The following is a 23,939-nucleotide window of genomic DNA, read 5'->3' as shown; positions in this document are numbered from 1 at the left end:
AACTGGAGAGTCATTATCCAGTGACATCCTTAGCGTATCGGTAACCTCTAGTAATGCAGCCTCGGTGCTGTAGGATGCACTGAAACCGGACTGGGATGGGTCTAGTATTTTATTCTGTTCTAAATATCTAGAAAGATGTCGATTAATTATTGTCTCGATGATTTTAGAACAACAAGGGAGAAGGGAACTTGGCCTGTATTTCTGTAAATCCGTAGGATCTGCTAAGACTTTCTTGAGCAGGGGGTTGATACATGCGTTCTTCCATTCGCGTGGGAAAGTTGCAGTCGCTAATGAGATGTTACATATCTCTGTAAGTGAGTCCGCTAAAACTGGGAATAGTTCAGACATAACCGCAGGTAGTACCGGGCCTAAAAAAGAACCAGATATCACCTGAGCTAAAACCGCGCCTACCTGCTCGCTGGTAATGATGGGGAAGCATTCTTAAATCAGGGAACAGGGATTTCCCTGGAAGGGGGCTCTCTCCTGAACATCCTCTTCAGGCCCAAAGGAGTGATAAATTGTATCAATCTTATCAGTGAAATGGGTCGCTGGGTGATTACATAATTCCTGCGTGGATGGCAGAAGTGGGTTGTTTGCCCTTGGATTTGTAAACTCCTTCAAGATGGCAAAGAGCTCGCGCGAGGAGGCCTTGGCTCCTATAATTCGAGAGCCTAAATAGGTTCTAGTAACTACTATTTAAGTAGATTCTATGGGCCTCTCTGTAGCACCGTTCATCTTGCTCGGATTTGGACTCTCTCCATTTCCTTTCTTTTACCCTACACAGGGCCTTTTCTCTTCTAAGTATACCAGTATACCACGGTGCTGGGGCTGCCCTGGTCTGGATCTTTACCATCTTCAATGGTACAACAGAGTTGAGAACCTCTGTAATAGAGGCCTCAAATATTTCTAAGGCCCGGTCTCAATCGTTGCAGTTTGTGAAGACTGGAAGGGTATAGACCCTGCTAAAGGTTGAGGCTGTCACCTTTTTCCAGGCTCTACGGAGTTCTTTGCGCCATTGTGTACCACACGATTTTAAGGGGGCCCAGGAGGACCTTATAACCGAATGGTCCGTCCAGCCTACCCTCTGTGGAGGTTCCACTGTTAATTCTGAGATATTAAAAAAAATAGTGTCCAATACATGACCTGCCAAATGAGTTGGACTGTCTACTCTAGAAGAGAGATCAAGAGATTCCATAGCTGCAAGCAGGAAGGCTGAATCTGCATTGGCAAGTGCCTCCAAATGATGGTTAAAGTCCCCTACAAGTAGGAACCTGTCCGATTGCAGCGTGAAAGGGGCCAACCTCTCTAATAGTACTGTACCAAAATCTCTCTTATTTCCTCCAGGAGGGGGATACACTAGGGCTCCCGTCCATTCAATCTTATGGCCTCGTTGTAGTCTAAAAATCAACAGCTCTAGATTGGGGGTAGGGATAGTATCAAGGGTCTTAAAGGGGTACGCGTGGTGATAGCCAGACCTCTACCCCTCTTACCTGATCTATCTAAGCGCACAACCGAATAGTCCCCTGGGAATGCTATTGCCAATGCTGGAGTGGCATCGTTATTAAACCATGTCTCGGTAAAAAGACAGATATCCGGTTTTGTGTTGTCTAACAAATCCCAAATTTCTGCCAAGTGTTTTGGGATAGATCTAACATTGAGATAGAGCCCCTGAAAGGTTGCTACTGGTTCCCCCGCCGACTGATTCTTTTTTTGTTTTGTATTCCTCATATACCAATAATGGGTATTCTAGATTGGGAATCTCCTCCTCTCCTATTGACTCGATGTTACGATGTTCCAGCCTCAAGAATTGACTTATTCTTTATCTTAGAAGATTCTCTCCCCAATACATAATTCCCCTTCGGGTCAGCATGAAAGGTGCATGAGTTACACGCTGTATCCATTGTTGACCAGCTGCAGTGAGGGCAACTCCAATCTGAGAGGGTATCCACTGCTTGAGGGTTATTTCTCCCCCCAGGACAGGGTACCACAAGTCCCCATTGCAACAAACTCTCTCTCTAATAGCACATCCTAGGCATAGGACATACCTGCTGAAGAATGGACAGCATTTCCTGGCAGCGGGCAGCGAACAGGCGCGGACAGGCCAGTGGCACGCCTGCTGAGTGGCCGCAGGTGCGGTGGTATTTATGCCCCTGAGTGAGTTAAAGACTAGAACGCTAACCGCTACCAATGCCGGGCCGCAATTCCAGCCGGTGGATTTGTCGACTCTCTCCACTCAAACAACCAGCTGTCTGATTGCGGTGGACCGGAGAGCAGCAGAAGGGCTACAGTGAAACCCAGTAAGACTCTCAAAATCCCCACCGTCCCCACAGTGCATAACAGTTAAACAGTTAAAAACATTCAATTTTAAAAACAGTCGTTACGAGTGGTAAAAGATTTCAAAATGCAAATGCCTGCTTCTCTCACCAACAGGTGACTCCTAGTCTATGTCAGCTATAATCCTTGCTTCGACTACCAAGGTTCTGTTTCTCACGAGTAGGCGCTTCTCAAGAGTAGCCGCCTCTCAAGAGTAGCCAGACGTTACTTCTCCCACTAAGCACCAAAAAAATTGAATTCTCTGCCTTTATACCTTCAAAGGATCTCGATTTTTACTCATTCAAGAGAGCAGTCAATGCTTAATTGCTCTCAGATGAGGAATAATTAGGGAAATCTGTTTTATGGCATTCGTGTATTTCTACTTCTAGTTTTGCCCAGAGCTCCTGAATTCCCTGATGTGTGACTGTCACACTATTGAGGTTACCATGACATTATATAGCAGTGTTCGGCCCAAGAGCATTAGAGCTCCAACTAATATTTGAACTAAGCCGCCTAGGGAGGGAAATTGTAAAATCTGGAAAGCTGGCCCTGGTCACTAAACGCTTGTTGAGTGGAAAGACATGGTCTGCAGAGCACAGGAAGACTTCTCGAAAGCTGACACTTGTGGGTAGTGGCCCCACAAAGAAATGCATCAATTAGGGATTAGCAGCGGGAAAGGTCTTTGTGCGAACCTTGCCTCACACACTGAAACATACACAGGCACACACTTTTTCAGGGACTTTCTAAAGAGGGCTAGAAAAGATTGTTTATGGAGGAAAGTGGAAGTCCATTCCATGATTTAAGCGCCGGAGAAGGAAAATCTTTATTCCCGTACATTTTTGTATGAATTTTGAGAATTTATAAAAGGAAGAGTTGTTCAGATTGGAGATTTCTGTTTGGCCTGTACCAGAAAAATGTCTTGTAAAGGTGTTAATTAGAAAACCAATATGCTTTTAGGTATTTTCTAAACAACAGGTCACGAGTCATTGATCGTATAGGAAGCTTGATCTATAGGGAGATAGTAAGTGGGAAAGAAAGTCCTCCACTTTCATTCCAATACATGGAGCACGAGATTAGCAGTGGCAGATCTCAAGGACCGTGTTCCAGAATGTTTAGGGACAATATCGCTGATGAAAGAAGGACCAATGTTGAATAAGGCATAAAAACAGAAGATTCTAAGCTTTGAAAAGACATCTTCTTTTTTTACGAGGAGCCAATGCAGAGCCCGTATGTATTGGCAAATCGAGCCAAATTTTCTGATACCCAACAACCACCTTGCGGCTGCAATTTCAATGCTTTGCAGTCAATCCATCTGTTTTTGAGGAAGGGCTAAGACTGAGTTACAATAGCCAAGTTTTGATAGGATTGAAGCTTGACTTATTTGCCAACAATCCTTCAATAGGTATCGTAGTCAGTGCTTTAAATGGGCCGGTACTCACCGGTACTGAGTACCGGCACTACTCAGTTTTCTACCCCTGAGTACCGGAAATTCTTTTTGGGCAAGAAGAGCACCGGTACTCCCAGAAACGTCTGAAAATGACCCTTCCAGATGGAGCATGTTTATGTGTAGCTCTGGCAGGCAACGGGTAGTGTATTCCTGCCCTGGGTTGCCCCTGCAGTGTTAGGTTCTAATTGGCATGGTAACAAGAATGAGGATGTGGCCAGAGCTGCCAACAGTGTGGAACTGGGGAACCAGGTTCGAATCCTGATAGCTGCTCATCATCCTGTGATTCTCGCCAGCTCGTTTAACCAAACATGCTTAAAAAAGTGAGCTTTAATGCAAGTGTTCTGATTGTCATGTAAAGCACTCTGATGCCCAGGGGCCAAACTCGCCAAAATGTAAGCCCCGCCCATATGACATAGAAGCTGATGCTTGTCATGTCTCCTAATGTACTTGTTGGGAGCTGAGTGTTCGGTGACCTGGCTGAGTCAGGAGGTACAGAGCTGATTCACAGAACACATAAACAGGACCGCAGTTACATGTGTAACAACAAATACATTGAAGGTCGCCTCAAATGCGGACTTGAATTTTCTTGAATATATATCCTTATGGGCCTATGCCGCCATCACAAGCCGACATGTAGTGGCAGAACTGGAAGAGACAAGCTGGCACTTACTCCCTCTCAAGCCCAATTCCAGATCAGAAGCATTAGAATGTGGGTCTCATTGTGACAGTTTACATCTATCAAATCTAGACTCTCACAGCAGTGCTACATCTTTAACTTTTTATTGTGCTATATGATGTTTGTTTGAATGGTTCAAAGGTCACAAACCTTTGATCCATAACAAAAAAATGTGGCTATTGTTAAATGCATGGCTCACAGCCATGCCCCCAGCCACACGCCTAACTGCCCACCCAGTCTAATTAGTGAGTACCTGCACTTCTAATTTCCCATTTAAAGCACTGATCGTAGATCTTTCATCAGACCTTAAACCTGAAACATGAAGGTAGAAATCAGCTCAAAGATATACTTTTGAAAAGATAGGCTTGTATCAAAGTTGGCACCTACATTTCTTGCTGCTCTATATGTGCATGGTTGAGGGTCTAGAGACCCACCACTCTTCATCTCAAATTGTTTCGTCCCCAAAAATAAAATCTTCTGTCTTGGAGGAGTTCAAGGTCAGGGCATCTATTGGCCAATGTCAGCCAGCAATCTATAAATCTGGCTTTCAGGGATGGCAGATTGGTGTACAGTCGGATAATTAGTTTTATGTAATCTGCATAGTCAAAATATAAAAAAAAATAACAGTGAACGATTGCCGCCTATGGGGCTACATAATGATTAAAGGGTGTTTGACTCAAAATAGAACCCTGTTGTACACACATTGTGTACACTGGAGCCCACCCATTTGTCCAAATGGACATATGAGGTTTACAGAGGACAAGGGGATTCAACTAGTTGTTTATCCAACTCTCAAATTTGCTGTACCTTTCCGTAGTGTCCCCTTCATGGGGGGGGGGGGCAGAGTCAGTGAGTATGTTTACCCATTCTCCAACGTCGAATTTAGATCAAGACTGTCTGGGTCTTTGGCGGGGGCTGCTTGACTGTGGTTCTGGGAATGTAAAGCCAGAAGGGGAAAATGCAGTGACTAGACCATAGTATGGGAATTGCATCATCTGTGGCCATGTTAATATGTTGGTAAAGTCAGGGTTGAGAAGGTAACCTCGACTGTGTGTTGGTGTCTTAACAATTTGTGTTAGATGGCGTACCTCCAGGTTGCTGCCCTGCCTGTTTTTGCTGGCTGTAGAACTCTGTGCACTTTACCCATACAAACCAGTGGTAAAGTGCTTGTGCCTCTCTTTTCAACTTGATGAAATGGACATACCTGGTAGAGGGAGAGGTGTGTGTCAGTGGCTAGAGTGGCTGACTCCAGAGTGCTAGGTTCATGGTTCGATTCCCAGCACCAGCATCAGCTCAGTTTAGCACCATGTGACTCTGGGCAATAGCTCATTTACCGCTATATGTATCAAGCTATTTAGCATTCGCAAAGGCCGAAATTCTGCGAATTTCGGCCTTTGCGAATGCTAAATAGACAAATGGAATGTATCAAACAAGTTTGATGCAAAATAAGGAATAGCAAAATTTGCTAATCCTTATTTTGCGATTGCACTTAAGGAATTGCAAATTTTGCGATTCCTTAAATGCAATGTATCAAACAAATAATATGGAAAAAATGCCATTAAGGATTAGCAAATTACCACCAACTTCTAGTTGGTGGTAATTTGCGAATTCTTATCAAAAAGCTTTTTTGAAAAAAACCAAAGGTGCCATATGACGCCCATACATGCCCTTAGGGCATGTATGTGCGCCATATGCCCCCAAATGTCTTTTTCAGGGGTGCAGCAGGGTGTTCTTGAGACACCCCTGCACCCTTGGAAAAATCCCTAATTTGCGATCAGCAAATTGCTAATTGCAAATTGCACTTTCATTCCTATGGGCCTCCTGGCCCATGGAAATGAAGGGGTAATTTGCGATTGACAATTTGCTAATCTCAAATTAGGAATGCTAAGGAATCGCTATTGGAAAGCGATTTTGTACATACATACCGTTTTGCATTTCCTAAATAGCGATTCCTTAAAATTCGCTATTTAGGAAATGCAAAATGGTTTGTTGATACATATAGCGGTTAATCTCCCTGACAGCCCCCAGGGCCTTAAAACCTTAAGGGGTGATATGCTTGTGCTTTACAAATATGGATTCTTTTACTCCTGATTTATCTCACCTATAAGTCCCTAGTATATGGTACAAAGTGTACGCACAGTGTATGGACTGTAACACCAATTCTGTCATCCACTATAGTGACAGGGCAAACATGACTACAGACCTATTGATGAAGGTGCATTGCCAGGGTTGAAGATGCAGGTTGCTTCCGTTTAGAGCTTTTCCGCTGCAACAAATCCAAACCAGTGGGACCTTGTAGAGGTCATGCCTATTCATTTGTGGATTTCTTTTCAGCTACAGCCTTATCTCGTGCATAGGTACCGACCAAGTGCAACCAGATGACTGAGGTTGGTACTTTAGGCTTTTGGTGCTATATCTAAACTTAAACATGAAAAATTCATAACTCCACTTTGGCTTCTTGGAATTTTAGCATTTTGGTGCGATTTTATTTATTAAAATGTTATTTATTTTTCTAATTTGGTTTAGGATTTTTCTTGTGTTGTCTTTTGACTGGATTAGTGATTTGGTACTGCAAAAATACTTTACGTATTACCTTTAAGTTTAGCCTGTCTACTCTCTGCCATAGCTACCAGGGGATTGATCTCAGGTTAATTTAGTAGGTCATTCTGACAAGGATTGTGGCTATTGATTCAGGTGGGTCATCACACCCTTTAAGTAATACCCCCAATTTCTCACACATGCCTTGTGCTCAATTGAAAATTATATTAAAGAAGAAGCTAGCTAGTTCATCACAAAGTGTCTGAAAAGGCACACATGTATACTGGCATCAGTCTGAGTTACCTAAACATTTTAGGATTGTGAACATTTACTTTGCCTCATTTTCAGAAAAATTAATTTGTGATTCACCCTCATCAAATATCTGCCCCCGCTCTCTGTGTTGCTGTCTCTATCTGTTGTGTGATTCTCCCTCCTCCCAAATTCCCATGCTCAGTGTTGCGCTCTCCCTTGTCTGCTGCTTTTCTCCTTTCTTTATCCCATCTCACCTACCCAACTTTATTTTTATTTCGACCACTCACGCCCAATCCACATTGCTTCTCCACATTCTCTACTCCTTTGCATGCTTACTCCTGCGGTCCTTTTAGTATTGTTTTTTTTATGTTTATTCGACAGCCCTGAAGCTATCTGTTTGCTCGGCTTCAACAATTGGCTTCAGTGCAATTGAAAACTATTTTGTTAAATTAATGCACCAATCTCAGCCATCTTGGATTTTAACCTAAAAAACATACAGTGATGCCCGTGTCATTCAGTAGGTGCGCACATGCTTGGTAATGCGTGCAGACACCTAATGAATGACACTGGCGCTAGTGGCATCATGGTGCGTATGGGCTATGCTCAGGTCACATCATGATGTATTTTTTCTATGATGCTGCACACAATGGTGAAGAAGCATTTTGCTTTTTACCAATCCTGTACCGCATCGTCAAAAGCATTGGCAGAGCCAATAGGACCCACGAACAAGTCATATTTACTTTGTTATTTCTTGTGAAAAGATATGTATGACAGAGCGCTAGCTGTTTCGCAGGTCCATGCATGAGTAGCTCCTCCAGCACAGATTTGTGGATATGTAGTCCTGCTTGTACCTTTATTAAATCAAGATTCATGTCCCAGTACAAAAATAAAAGACTTGGATGGTCTGAGCTGGGTAACTTCAGAGCTTGGATATGCAGCATCATGTGACCTTCTCAAAAAGGTAAATGGGGAGTTGAAGGGACAAGTCAACTAAAAATGAGGGGTGGGAGGTAAATTCCGCTCTGCCGGCAGAGATCGCAGAGTTTTGCCCACTCCGCCTGCAGCTCTATGTTCTGGAAAAACTCTGCCAACCGCCGTGTGGCAGAGCTTTTCTCAAGCGTTGCTCACCAACCTCTGGCATGCCGTGTGGTGCTGTTTGAGCTAATTTTACAGCGAGGGACAAGCTCCTGGCTCTAAAAATCAGCACGAGAAGTGCGATGTATCGAAATTCCGACGCTCATCAGAATCTCACTGCGTTTTTAGGTAACTCTGTGGAATTCTGCAGAGTGAAACTCTATGTGTTCCACCCATTCCTACTAAAAATAACAATTTGGCAAACACTTTATGTGTTCTGGTCCTCATAACACTATATTAAATAAGCTGATGCGTCACACTGGGATTTAGAGCTCCTTAGACCGGATTCACAATACCATTTGTGTGTGAACATTCAGTTTACATGCTCAAATGGCTTGAGATTTCCATGTGCAAGCAATTCTCAAAAGTTGCACTTTGTCTTGTAAAATGACTTACCAATGCGTTACCGCGTGATGGTGTAACATTACTCATAACTCTGCTCCATGGGAAGGGGGAGAAGCCCTGGAAACATTTTGCTGACCCATTTCCACACTAGAAATGGGCAGAAATGTGTTCCTTTCAAGGACAGGATCAAATCACTTTCAAGGCTGGGAATGGGAAGAGATCACCCCCAAAACTGGTAATGATTTTCTCCATGGGAATTGTTCAAATGGAGAGAGGACAAAGTGGAAATCTGCAGTTGTATGAATATAATGTCATTTCCTTAGGCACAATTTTGCGTTATGCATAGTTTATTTTCCCAACGCCCTTTGCAGAGACAAAGTAGAAGTTCACAGATCTTTTCAAAAAAGATTCCACTGTTGCAAATTTCCCTTGGAAGCATTTGCGAATTCCTGATAGTTGTAACTTTACGCACACGCGCTGGTGTAAAACTGCAGATGCAAACATATTCCCGAATTACAGCCAGATTCATCAAGCCGAAATCGGCTCGCAAAGGGCCAGATTCTGAGAATCTGGCCCTTTGCGAGCGCTAATTTTGCATTTGGGATTCATCATCCCAAATGCAAAAATTGCAATTTTAGAAATCGCTAAATTGCGAATAATTGCATTTAGGGAATCTCAATTTGAGATTCCTTAATGCAATTCGTGAACCATTTTAAAATTGCGAATTCGCAATCTGGAGCCGCTATTTACCGCGAAGTCTAACTACGTGGTAAATAGCAAAAACTTAGAAAAATTCACTTCAGTGCATTTTTCTAAGTTGTATGTTACACACACACATGTCCTTTGGACATGTGTGTGCGCAACACCAGTGTACCGTACCATTTCAGGGGTGCTACAGGGTGTCCTTTGGACACCCTGGCACCCTTGAAATCGCTTCCTTATTTGCGATTCGCTAATTGCTAATCGCAAATAAGGAATGACTCCCCCTTCATTCCTATGGGCCTTGGCCCATAGGAATGAATGGAAAAGCCATTCCTTATTTGCGATGCAATTACCGAATCGCAAATAAGGAAACAGTAGAAATCGCAAAAAATATTGCAATTTCTACATGCATCCCGTTTTGCGAATCTTTAATAGCGATTCCTTAAAAATGGCTATTAAGGACTCGCAAAACGGGACTTTGATGAATCTGGGGGTAAGCCCCTTTGATGCAAAAAAGGTTAATGATAGTGCTCAGCTGCAGGGTTGTACTAAAGCTCTCAGATGTGCTAATTACAACCCAGGTTTTGGCTTTACATTTTTTGGCTCATTGTCTCGCTTATCACATTGCAAAAATCTAACTAGAAGATCCAAAATGAAAAACAAAAAAAACCTGAGCTGGTAAAGCTACTCTGCCTCTGACTTGCCCTGTATGCTAACAGTAAAGTTTAGGTGACCCCGAGCAGGCTTTATCCTTCGTGCATGTAGCTCGGTTCTGTCCTCCGTTAGAGTTCTAAGCATGATGTCACAGCCTGAGGTTCCTGCCTGGAGCACTGGGCTTTATCTCCATGAGCTAAGTACTGTTGGGTCTGGTTAACAGCGCTGAATAATAGCCTGGGCGCAATTGTTATTGCTCCGTGCGCTACGTAAGTGATAGATCGTGGCGGACCGGCAGTACCTGCCTTTCTGATCGGATTTCGTGCGATGCAGCAACCAGAGGCTGAAAAATCAATTGCGTCAGAGCTCCCTGATGCTGACTCTGCAAACGCGCCTGTGCGTTGTGTGTTCGTCTTCCAGAGACAGCGTGGCGTGACAGACCTGCCCGTGGGAAGGGCGTCGCGAGCGCACCTTGCCTCGGGATATTTGCATTTGCCGCGCAGGTGAGTCAGCTTCCACAAAATGCAAACGAGGCTCGGGCTGACTGAAACGGCGCCGTGGCTTCCAGTCTAAAAAATCTCCAGAAAATACTCGTTCTTGTAGTTTATGTAATATCTGCCAGCTGGCCCAAGTCCATGAGGAACCCCTACAGGCACCTTGGATTGTTAGTCAACTACGCGTTGCATTCTGGGGCTCTGTAGTTTCACATTTCTAACTATAAATACTGGGCTACAAGTTCCAGAATTCATACAGCTGTTGGCTAAAAAGTCAAGACTGGACAAGGGTGACCTACAGGCAGTGCTTGAAATGGAAAAATAGAAGTGCAGGTACTCAGAGTACCTGCTTGTTTCTGAGAAGTGCCGGTACTCTCCAATTAAAAGTATTGCATTTCTCCTGAGACGTGACAGTACTCTTCCAAAATAAAAAATTGCCGGTACTCCGTACCCATTTAACACACTGCCTACAGGATATGGACTAATTCTATGGCAGGACGGAGGCTCCGATTATGCTTTCTATGCTTTCTCAATTCCTTTACTGAAACAGCAGCCAATCAGTACAGTAAAGAAAAACGCCAGACTACATTACCCATAAACCCAGGGTAACCATAGAGTCCACATAAGTATAAATAAGGAGATAGAGGTTACAACTTCCTCTTTCTTTGCTACTTCGCAGCCAGTTAAGTGCTTTTTGCATTACTCTTATATTTATTTCAACGTTTTTGGCTTACCGCTTTGTTTGCTTGCTCATTGCTGTCTTTGCTTAACTGCATTCATTGTGAGACGCTGTGTGCGCATTTCTGCCTTCTATTCCGGCGCTTTGCGGTGCGGCTTAATTGGTTTACCGGCTTCTGTGCCGGTGTTTGGGGAGCGTGTGCGGCACCTCCCGACTTGAATATTTTCTGTTTCAAGTCTTTGTGTGGAGCGGGAGCGGAGCTGGAAGGATGCGCGTGTCTCGCGCACCCTTCCTATCTGGCAGCGGCTGTTCGTGCACGCGCGGCAGCTTTGTTTACACGTCCTGTCAGGCGTGTGTGTTTGAGACGCCGTCTTTGCCTCAGCTACGACGGAGAGACTGCTGGTTACAGCGCGCCCATACTTTGCTGCCTTTAGAGCTCCCTTACGCCCTCTGACAGGTTCAGAGTTGGGGGGTTGTACAAATCTTGCATAGCCTTTGCCTAGAGTGGGAAAAGCTAGCATTACTTATTTATTATTAATGGTGCAGGTCTGCTCCCTCCACATTTAATTCTTTATTTAATTGTTTCACGGGCTTTTTTCCTGTGTTGCTTACAAGACTTGCGCTAGGGGTATCACTCCCCCAAAAATTGGCTATTTGGCTGTTAACTCTCATTAACATTCCTTGGGCATTTATTGGACGACATCGTCGCCATGGCAGAGTATTATGATGATGAAGGTTACGAATATTATGAGGAGGAGGAGTCCTCTGCATCATTCGATGACTTAATGGGTCAAGCGCTTTGTCAAGCAATTGCGCCATTGAAAAAACACCTTGCAGATTATGCTGTGCAGCAAGGCTGGGTGCCTCCTTCCTCTGGGCGTTCCAAAAAGTCGCCAAAAACTCCACATACCACCCATTTTGCGAAACTTGCTAAAACCCTTTCTGCTCCTTCTGCAAAGAAGCGCAAGGTGTCCACTCGTTCAGATCCTCCTTCCGATTCGGATGAGGGAACATCCTCTTCTTCTTCCTCCAAGCCTATTAAGCCTCCTCCCTCCAAGAAATCGCGGAAAGAACATTATGTTGATGCTCCTTCTTCTCCGCACTTGTTGACATTCAACCCCTCTGACATTATCCACCCACACTCTTCTTCTTGGCTGCCTTCCCCCGAGGTGGCTCGATACATAGAATCCCACATCCGTCATCCTTCTGACAAGGATCTGAGAGCGCGTTTACGCCCCGAGTGCCCACGACCTGATCTGGCGGACAAGCTGGCATCCATCCCTGATGTTGACCCTACTATGGTCACATACATGAGTAAATACTCCAAAGATCCTACTAAGGGTTTGGATAGGTCTTGGCGAACGTGCCAAGATAAACTTTTGGATCTCTTGGGCCCACTCACTAAAATTCTGGACTTGGGATATCACGCCAAGGAGTCTGGCACCCTTATTGACCCAGATGAGCTGGTCGGTTGGTCTCAACGGGCTGTCTGTTTGCTTGGAAACGCCAACTGTGCATTATCCACTGAGCGCCGTCGCTCCATCGCTCCATCTTAATGAAGCTTGATCCAAGACTTACGGATTTGGCCTCCTCAGAATCGGGCCCTTTGGCCCAAGGTTTACTATTCGGCTCTCCTTTTCTGAAGGAGCTTACAAATTTTGTTTCCACCTTCAGCGGCCTTGACAAGGCCCAATCAAATTTGAGACGGGCTTTCCGCCCGGTTTTTGGCAGGGCCGGACGAAGGGGACGTTCGTCCGGCCGTGGTTCCGACAATACTCCCCAGCGAGGGAACAAGTCCCAACGAGGTGGACAGCAATAATACTCCTCCAACAAGTCATCTTTCTATCCCTCTAAGAGAGGGAGAGGGAAATATGGCAAAGGTGGATACTCCGGAAGTCAAGGAGGACGTCATCAGGTGAGCTTGATTCTCGCTTCAACTGTTATTCTGGGGGGCAGGATTCAGTTTTTTCTACACAATTGGCGTTTGATCTCAAACGATGCCTGGATTCTGGAGACGGTGCAAGGGTACAAAATAGAATTTTACTCTCACCCTCACCAGAATCTTCGGCCGCGCCCCCTTGTTTTTTCCCGACAAGACCAGGAGTTCATCTCCGCGGAGATCTCTTCTCTTTTGGCCAAAGGAGCCATCGTTCTCACGTCTCCTCATCCCCAGGGTTTCATCAGCAATGTTTTTCTCGTGGAGAAAAAAGGGGGAGGGTCTCGTTTAGTCCTCAACTTGAAAGAATTCAACGGCGGCGTGGTTTATCGCCATTTCAAGATGGAGGGCATTCATCTTCTGCGAGACCTTCTTCAGGAAGGCGATTGGATGGTTCGACTGGACCTAAAAGATGCTTATCTGTCGGTCCCGATTTATGCTCCTCATCGTCGGTACCTTCAATTCCAATGGATGGACAGTTGGTACGAGTACAAGGTTCTTCCTTTCGGCCTGTCCTCCGCTCCGTGGTGCTTCACAAAGCTCCTTCGTCCGGTGATGGAGTCTTTGAGGTCCCGCGGAGTCCGTCTTATCGTCTATCTAGACGACATTCTCCTTTTGGCTCAATACCCTGTTCTTCTTCAATCTCAGGTACACTGGTCCATAGATCTTTTGCAATCTTTGGGTTTTCTCATCAATCCCCTGAAGTCCGATTTTTCTCCATCTCAGTCGATGGATTTCCTGGGCTTTCGGATAGACTCTGTCTCTTGTCAACTCCTTCTTCCAGGTCAGAAAATATGATCCATCAAGAGAGACTTGAGGTCGGTTCTCGCCCAACAGACTGTCTCTTTAAGGTCAGTGGCCAGGATTGTAGGTCTTTTATCGTCTTCCATCCAGGCGATCTTTCCGGGCCCTCTGCATTATCGGGCACTTCAGCGCCTCAAAATACGTCACTTGCAGAGGGGTCTTCGGTATTCCGATCACGTCCTCCTTTCGGAGGATGCCCGGACGGAGATGATGTGGTGGTTGGACCACATGGAATCCTGGAACGGCCGTGCTCTGTTTGGGAGGACTCCCGACGTTGTGATAGAGTCAGATGCCAGCCTTTGGGGCTGGGGAGCCTGTTGCGGTTCGGTGTCAACAGGGGGTCGTTGGTCTCCAGAGGAATTGTCCCTGCACATCAATTGCCTGGAGCTTTTGGCGGGCTCCTTCGCGATTCGGTGTCTCACCCCACAGAAAACAAATTGTTGCATTCTTCTCCGAATGGACAATGTCTCAGCGGTTCGTTATGTGAACAAACTGGGGGGGTACCAGGTCCAGGCTTCTCTCGGAGATTGCAAAGGATTTCTGGCACCTTTGTTTGGAGCGCAAGATCACGATTATTGCAGAATACCTGCCGGGTTCTCGCAATCTGATCGCGGACTGGAACTCTCGTCACCTGAGAGATTACAGCGATTGGAGGCTTCATCCTCGTGTATTCCGCAAGCTGTCCCGTTTTTGGGGGACTTGTCATCTGGATCTCTTTGCCTCCCGTCTCAACACCCAAGTTCCCCTATTCTACAGCTGGCGTCCGGATCCGGAAGCTCTGGCCACGGACGCATTTCTCCAAATATGGCCTCATCACCTGTGCTATGCCTTTACGCCATTCCTCATGATTCCCCGGGTTCTGGCCCGAGCACGTCTGTTCTCATCGGAACTTGTTCTAATCACCCCTCTTTGGAGGGCTCAAGCGTGGTTTCCAGTTCTTCTGGAGATGAGCTGCTCGACGCCGCTTCTACTTCCTCACATGTGGAACCTGCTGTTGGATCCTCTTCGCGATCCTCACCCCCTGGTGTTGTCAGGCCAGCTCCATCTGGTAGCATGGAGAATTTTGGGGGACGCTGGAAAGTCCAAGGCTTATCGGGAGACGCTACCAGATTTATCAATGAGGCTTGGGCACCCAACACACGCAAGCGTTATGCATCAAGTTGGAAGCGCTGGTGTGATTGGTGCTCACAGCGGTCGGTGGATCCCGTTTCAGCGGATCTCACTTTGATCGTTAATTTTCTGGCATCTCTGGCATCCTCTGGGCTAGCTTACAGAACAGTTAATAACTTTCGTTCTGCAATTTCTGCAGGCCATGTGCCTGTTGATGGTAAACCAGCGGGAGAACATCTCTTGGTATCTAAATTGTTACGGGGCGTCCGAATGGTAAAACCTCCTTGTCCCAAATATGTTGCCCTTTGGGATGTCTCCGTTGTTTTGCGTTTTCTGTTGGCCTGGCCTTCTAACTCTCTCTTGACACGCAAACAACTTTCAGCCAAGCTAACTATGCTTTTGTGTTTGGTCTCTTGCACAAGAGTATCTGATGTGCGTGCTTTGGATCTCGCTGGTCGTCTTTTCTCCCCTGAAGGTGTTACCTTTGTCATTTCCAGACGGACTAAGTGTAATACGTCCTCCGTTTCTTACCCTTCTTTTCCCCACAACCCTCAATTGTGTGTAGTCCAATGTATTAAAGATTACGAGGTAAGCACTGCACCTTTTAGGCATGATTTACAGGGACAATTGCTTATTGCTTTGCAGAAACCTTTCAAGCCGGTGACTCCGGCAACATTGGCACGTTGGTTACGTTGGCTCATGCAGGAAGCGGGCATTGAAACTTCTCTGTTTGGTGCTCATTCTGCTAGAGGAGCCATGGCTTCTAAAGCTTTTTCCATGGGTGCCAGCCTTCAGGACATCATGAAGGCTGCTGATTGGTCTTCTGAGTCTGTGTTCAAGACTTTTTATTTTAAACCTATTGTTGATGTTGCATCTGTTGTGGTGGCTGGGCTTTGAACAAGCATAATCGGAGCCTCCGTCCTGCCATAGAATAGAAAATTTGCTAACATTCGTGCCAAGAATTTTCAATTCTATTAAGGACAGGAGGCGAGGATTATCCCACCCTTGTACATTAATTTTGATGAATTGTTTTGTACATTCGGCTGCATCGTGATACTATTTGTGCATATAATGTTTTCCCGCCCTGTTGTGGTTTCTATTTTCCGTTTTGGGGAATAGTCTTTACGGCTTTGTTCTTATTCCTTTCAGGCTCCGACCTTAAATAGGATGTGTTTCGAATTTCTCCTGTTGGCTGGTCTTCTGCTGTTTCTTTGGTTCTCGGAGGTTCCAGTCTCTTCTGCCTGATGGTGACCTCTCCGATGGACGTCTTGGCCTCTGGACCTTACTGTTGAACTTTTTGCTTACTGTTATTGACAAAGAAAGAGGGGGTTGTAACCTCTATCTCCTTATTTATACTTATGTGGACTCTATGGTTACCCTGGGTTTATGGGTAATGTAGTCGGGCGTTTTTCTTTACTGTACTGATTGGCTGCTGTTTCAGTAAAGGAATTGAGAAAGCATAGAAAGCATAATCCTCGCCTCCTGTCCTTAATAGAATTGAAAATTCTTGGCACGAATGTTAGCAAATTTTCTATTGGCAGCTACACTCATTCCTGCTAGCCACACCCACTCTCAGCGGCGCTTTATTAAGAGGTCTGAGCCCAAAACTAAAGTACAGGCACAGGGTGGCTAGATGGCTCAATGTCATCGGGAGGCCACTTTTCATTCCTAGATTTTGGTATTCATTGTTAGCAGTTTTGTTGGTTTGATTGGCTCAATTAAAACAAACTAACACTACAACTCCCAGAATGCACTGGTATGTAAAAGCAAAGTTCAGGAACTGGAAAGCGGTGTCCCGATGACATGGAGCCAGCTGGTCATCCTACACATGCAGTTAGTGTGTCTAGGAACATTTTCACAGAGGAACACCCACTCTGTTTCAGAACAAAAACTCGGGAGTAAGATTCTGCTATGTGATTTTGTACATAGAAAAACCTCTTGCTGGTGTCATGATTTTAGGGTGACACCCTTTCTAAATTTTTTCCTCATGTACCCCTACTTAGACACATCTGAGACCTCATTTTACTACTATGATCTCCCAAATCAATTTCCTGAGACTCTTCCCTCTTCCATCTCTCCTTTGCTGAACCTAAACCTCCTCCTACTACTATGATCTCCCAATAAACACGTTCTAGACTCTTCCCTCGATTATCCTTTTCAATCCAGCTAACAGACTCATATGTCCACCGCTCAAATAAATTCAAATTTCCTTATACTAATTCACGACAAATCCTTTTTGGGTTCCGGAGTACCATGCTACTCACCAAAAAGCGCTTCAACGTCTCGTCAGGGTATTAAGAGCTATATCTATATAGGGGCTTCACCAGCCATCTTTTTACATTGGTCTGTTATTGTCATTCACATTTTGCTTCCACCTACTACAGTATTGGGCAGTGGGTCAGCCCCCTTCATCCATTGGCTAACTTCACTGCGAGTGAAGGCGGTCTGCTCTTTCATAAGGAACACATCCATACACAAAGTAGTTACTTGTAGTGCAAGGGACTACTATGTCAATATGTGCTTTTTTACATGAAAAAAAGTTTTTTGCTTTTAGCTTCTATTTTTATATATTGTCTAGGACCCAGAAATCCCTCCAACAATAAAGGTTACAAAAACAGACAAACAAAACAAGCATTGACGAAGCTAAAAGGCTGGCAGCCAAAGACAGATCTGTTGGCTTTGCCAATGTTTTGTTGCTTGGCATTCAGGAACATTTAGAATTGTTTTGGTCAGTCATAAAATCAGGGATACAAGTCCCTGAATGCAAAGGAAAACAGACTACTGGATTAGCTGTAGGACCGGGGAAACATGAGATCTCTGCTCAAATAGTTGTCTTGAAACACTGCCAGTGGAATGGGATTACAAATCTGCAAGAAGACATAAAGGACAAAAAATTATTATTAGTCAAAGAAATTTGGATGAAACACAGGTGAAAATTAGAAATGATCCTCTAACCTTTGTGTTCCTGAGACCGGAAGTACGTCTTTTTGATTAGTCAAGTTTGCCAGATCATTCCAAGTATATGGAATAGTTGAACAGGTAGTAGTCAGTATGATCTTTCATATATCGAAAAGTGCATTGTGGGAGTTGTAGTGCTCTTCTGTGTTACTTGACAAAATTGGGTTAACTGGGGGAAGAGATGACGACCTTGGAATTAGGAATCCCTGGTTTGAGTACCGCCCTAGCTGAACATTCTGTAATTCTGGGTAAATCACTTAACTTAATGCCCACCTCTACTCCCCAAATGTATAATGTAATCTGGTGCTCAAGTAAAGCGCTCTTTGGTTAAATTTGCACCGTATAAAAATGCAAAAACAACACACATGCACAACAATAATGGCTTGTAAACTAGGAATGTGCATGGCTGGAAACGCAGTAAATTTCGGTATATGGAGCGTTTGGACAACTTGAGACTATGCCGAGGGTAGCAAGTTTAGTTCCAGGCAGTCCAGATCTATGCCACGTTTTCAGGGTATCCACTGAAATTAATTAATCTAAGTGCAAATTATTTACATATTCGGAGGCTAGGCTTTAAGTGGGCCGGGTCCTGCCTAGCAGTTCTAAAAAGCAGGTGCTGAGACGGTTCCCCTCGGGCTCCTCATTTTTGCCCTCACCCTCAGGGTGAACAAAAAATTCTTAAGTCTGCAGCAGTAGTACCAAGTTCATTCACAGTCTTATAATTTGAGAACTGAATCATTTTCAGTATTAAATACAATTAAGTCCGGGCTGGACTGGGAACTAGAACCGGCCCTGGCAAAGTGCTCGGCCAGCCCCTTGGCGGGGTTGGGGGTGTGGCCGAGCTGTGTGCCGGGGCCGATTTTGGCCAATTTCGTTACAAGGGTCGATATTGCAACTATGCTGCAAGAACGGGCCTGTAACAAAAACGGCCCCCCAGGTGCCCAAAACCGGCCCCCACCTGGCGGCCCACTGGGGATACATCCGGTACCCGCTTCGGCCAGTCCGGCCCATGAATTAAATCATAGTTGTTGCTTATTTATCATATGCGGCTTACAACCATTGACTTGTTGTAGGCATAATGTTACTTGTATTACATATCTGGATGCAATGAGAAACTGCAAAATACCAGTCGGGTGGCACACAATGCTAAGCACGGTCACACTATGCTACACACAGATTTTTAGCTTATGTGTTTTTAAGCCTGCCCCTTAATTACACAGGCCACGCCCCTTTGAGAGACTCCCCCAATGTTTTCATCCCACGTAAAGCCCTGTTCGGAGGTTATCTTGAACACCTAGCCTTGTTACAGCCCAACCCCTGCCGCAGGCTGTGTTCAAAACCAGCGAGCATGGCCGTGAGAGTTCCCAGGCATGGCCTTGCCTGTACACTGTTGCCAAGGCACCACAATCTCAGCGCCTCGCAGGACATGCCAAGCCCAAACCGCAAACAGCGGCAGCATTGACAGCCAGGCCTCGGTGTCCCGGGGCAGCTGGGAAGGGCCAGGTAACACGTCCTGATGGGCGCAGCGTCCTTCTGGCACGTCTGACGCTGACGTCTGAAGGGCTTCCCTCAGCGTGGGAGGAACACGCGCAACCTTCAGAACAGGGACTCGGCCCAGCTTCACCAGGACGCGTCGGCCATCAATCACAGCTTTCATGCTACATGGGTTTCGGCGACAGCGTGAGACTGAGCCTGCCTCTTTGGTAACCAAGGTTATTGTGCTGCGTGCACATTCAAGAATGTATAACAAAGAGGGGGTTGATCATAAAATGAAATATGTGAGGATTATAGAGGAGAACTTAGTTTCTTTGCCAACACAGGCGCTGTCACATTGTTCACAAGGAAACCTGAAATTACTGCAAAGAAAAGCGTTACCTAGAGGCCTAGGGCAGGGATACCTGCAGAGTCTTGCAACAAAAATAAATTAACAAAAGAGAGTTTGATTACAATGGGGCTGAAGCTACTTTTTTGCGGACATGTAATACGTGGGTGGGGGATAGTCTAATGCATGAGTTCTGTTAGGAGGTTTTTTTTGGGCAAATCATTTCTTTTTGTAAAGACAGCTTGTAAATGACCCCTAGATCTAGGTAGATAGATACATTTAATTTGAACTTAATGCATCCGTTAGATGCTTCTAGGCGCGAGACTTCCAACACTTGAAGTAGCCAACCGCTTTATGGATCAGTGCAAGTAAAAAAAAACATGTTTTATGTCAATGTTTGAAGGAATCAAGATCAGGTGTTTTTCGTAAGTTCAAAGAGAGTTTGTGGCTCCTATGCATCTTCCCCTGAAGAAAGGAAGTTGTAAGGAGCCCAGCTAAAATCCTAAGAGCTTTGAAGTACCCGAGTTGTCCTCGGTCAATAAGGAATGACGTTCACCTGCAGATATTTTAGGAGCTGGATCATGAATGCAATTGAATAAAGTACATGGAACCTTGGAGAAACTGGCAACGAATGGAGTCATCACCTGGCCTCTAAAATATGATTACATTATCTGTATTGCCATACTTTTCCTTCTCTTCAACATGCTGATACATTTCTTAGCCCAATCAGGAAAAAAAAAATTGGCAAATATCAAATAGAATGTCAGTGAGATGCTGTAACGGGAAACAGCGTTTACAACGCAACTTTTACCACACACTACCTTTACCACGCAACTTTTACAACGTAAGTCGTTACAACGACTTGCGCTGGGGGGCGCTGTAGGATAGGGAATAGTTTAATTTACTATCCAAAACCTTCCCTTCTATCCACGGGGACTGGAGTTGGAATAGTAAATTAAACTATTCACTATCCAGCACCCCCCAACGCAAGTCGTTGTAACGACTTGCATTGTAAAAGTCGCGTGGTAAAGGCATGCGTTGTTAAAGCATGCGTAGTAACGACATACATCCTGCTGTAACGTCTGTGAGCAAGCGCTTTATGAATACCTTTCCATAGACAACGGACAAGGTAGTGGAATATGTCAGCATTGCTTAAAACATGACATTCCTAAACATCCCCTACAAAATCTCCTTTTGCAGCAAAATAGCTTTTTTTTACGAACCTCACAAGAGAAAACAACTAGGCAGAAAGGAGTGCGATGAAATCTCTGTACCTTGTACAATAATTTCCCCCAGACAGTTCATAGCCACTTGTCTTTGTGCTACCAGTAGCGTGAGTGCTATAAATTTGCAGCATGCCACCGGTATATATCGAGCATGTCCTATACTGTCAAGCAGTGGTCTGGGCATAGGCTTAACCATGTCTTAAGGGACAGGGGTCTGAAGAAAGACGGTCCAGTGCTCCATCTCTTCCCATATATCCAAGCCAGATAATGGAATCCCGCTTCCTGTGTGTGACAGAAAAAACAGCTAGTTTCCTCCCTCTACATTTTTTCAGATGGGCCTTTCGTAATTTTAATAAAGTCTGTGTAGGATTTATAATGAAAGAACCTATATCTGTTGTATAGTGACACCTCTTCTATTTGAGTGAAGCTGTAAGCTCACTTCTGGCAGTTGAGCGTGGTGTCCAGGACAGTCTCCCATTTCCACTTGATCAATATCTCACCACTTGCAATGTTATTTCTGTATGGAGTCGCAAACCTAAGTATCATCTTTCGGGATTTGCTATCAATTGCACAAGAGTACGAATCTGGGTAAGCTGTCTGCTACCCTGGGGGTGATATTGAAGGAAACTGTCTAGCAGGGTGCAATGTGAACGCAGTCTCTTTAATTTCAGGGATACAAAGGTATCAATGGAAAAGGTGTACCCTGCTCAAGTTAAATCCCATGATTAACATTTGAGCTATGGCCTTAGTTTCTAGTTTGAATAGGACAGAGGAGCTATCTGGGAATGGCAAAGCACCACAGTATAATATCACAGTGCCAGCAAATTTGTTGAGCCTCTGCCAGTTCACAGGCAAGGGTTGTGTTGCAGGCTGACGCAGAATCAAGGCCAGAGGGAGGAGATGTATCATGTGGAAGAAATGATCGAGGATAAAGTCAGAAATAAACAAATTGGACCTGCGTACAAAGGAAGTAAAGTTTAGAATTTGATGCTGTAAATCCACCCAGACAACAAAGGAGTGCTATTGTATTCCATTGCATGCATGATTGCCTCCACCCAAGCTAGCTATGCCATTAGCGTTTAAGAATACAGTTATTCGGTTTGCCAGTGACAGTAATATGCAGAACCACTTCTCCACCTTCTTAGCTAATTTGGTGTATGCAATCCCATGTCTGTCTCTAATGACCTATTTAATGTTGCAGTGGCTTTAAATTCCCAGGTATTTGATGGATACCATTGTAAAAGGAACTCTACATCGCATTCGCTGGCGCTAGGAGTTCTAGAGAAAATTAACAATTTGCCCCAGTTTATCGACATACCTGATATGCCACCAAAGTGAAAAATGTCTCGAATGATGGGCCTAAATTGACAGTCTCTGACAACAATAAGATATCATCCATGTGCATAGACAATAACAGCCTTCATGACCTAAGAAGCATACTATTGAGAGAGTTATGTTGGTGAAGCTTGTTTTCTATGGCTAAAGGAATGAGGATTGGGGACAACGGATGCCCTGGTTTCACCCCTCTGGTAATTTTTATGAGAGAATCATTTAGGCCAATAATCTTGATTTGGACAACTAGTTGAGCATATCAGAGCCTGATTCAGTTAATGAATTCTTGATCTATTGCAATTTTTTCAAGTATAGATAACAAACATTTCCATTCCAGAGAATCAAAGGGCTTTGTTGCGCTGAGTAAGAGTGTGACCACATCTAGATCTGGTTGCAGTTAGTTGATGACTGAGAATATCATGCACATTATGATATGTTGATTGACCCGAAATAAAGTCAGACTAGACCCGGAAGTAATGGGAGAAATCTATAGGCAAACATCTAGTCTAGTATTTTACTAGTATTTTACTTCGCGGGTAAATAAGGGGCAAGGGTCTGTAGGAGTCTCATTGTGTGGAAGGTCACAACAAGAAGATGTGAAGCCAATATGCCTACATATATTTGATAAAATTCAGCTGGCAGCCCATCACTTCGAGGAACCCAGCCACCATACGGGCTGCATACTCAAGTTCTAATTTCAGCAACAGAGATTGGGTCAGCTAGAAGGTGCCTATGTGCATTGCTCAACCAGGCAAGTGCAACATCTTTCAAATGTAACTTTATATCCTCATGTGTTGCTGTTAATTGAAAGGTGGAAAGTTCAATGTAGAATTTAGAAAATTCTTGCTTTACTATCAGTGCCATATGCCCATTGGCCTTCACTAGTCTCACTACAACACTACAACACTCTATGCATGAGATGCCACCAGACACTCAAGGTCAACAGAGCAGATGTCCTAATGTCCTACCCAGGTTCTCTTCCACCGAACGTCGATATATGTCTACATATATGCCCAGGATTCTCGCTTCCATGTCCACCTTCTCTTTGTATTCTTATAGTGCCACATTAAGCCCTGCTAATACAGAGGGTCATTTATTGCAGCAGGTTCTTTCTTTTAAAATCTTTTTATTAAACATATACAACACAATTATATTTTGATTCTTCACATCAGATAGTAAATTTGTATCATACACTAACACAGTACATACATTAGTTACGGTTGTGGGCATGATTGCATGCATTATATTGTCCTTTACATTTACGGCATCATTGGTATTCACATAGCCTTTTGTAGGTGTTCCAGCCACCCCATAGTTTAATTCATTTTTTGGACACCCTCTCCGCACCTACACAGTTTTTGCTACCACCATGGCTCTGTCAATATCGTTACATCAGTTCGTATGTGTGGTTACAAGTGCCCCCCCCAATGTTGGGTGATATTTCTCGTAGCCAGCATCATTCCCAGTGTTGCCCATGTTTGGGCCATAGAGGTAAGATCTGTAGCCTCCCAGATATT

At 44.6% G+C, this 23,939-nt stretch overlaps 1 long non-coding RNA gene across 1 annotated transcript in view; it reads left to right on the top strand.

The window, feature by feature from the left end:
• The first annotated feature begins 19,475 nt into the window (after positions 1-19,475).
• Positions 19,476-23,939, top strand: part of LOC144753852 (uncharacterized) — a 136,948-nt gene continuing 132,484 nt past the window's right edge. The window contains exon 1 of the long non-coding RNA XR_013594566.1: positions 19,476-19,745. This is a non-coding gene — a long non-coding RNA (uncharacterized LOC144753852). The remainder of the gene's footprint in view (positions 19,746-23,939) is intronic.

Source organism: Lissotriton helveticus, chromosome 5_1, assembly GCF_964261635.1.
Source record: "Lissotriton helveticus chromosome 5_1, aLisHel1.1, whole genome shotgun sequence".
Taxonomy (NCBI): Eukaryota; Metazoa; Chordata; class Amphibia; order Caudata; family Salamandridae; genus Lissotriton; species Lissotriton helveticus.
This window is presented reverse-complemented; position numbering and strand designations above follow the sequence as displayed.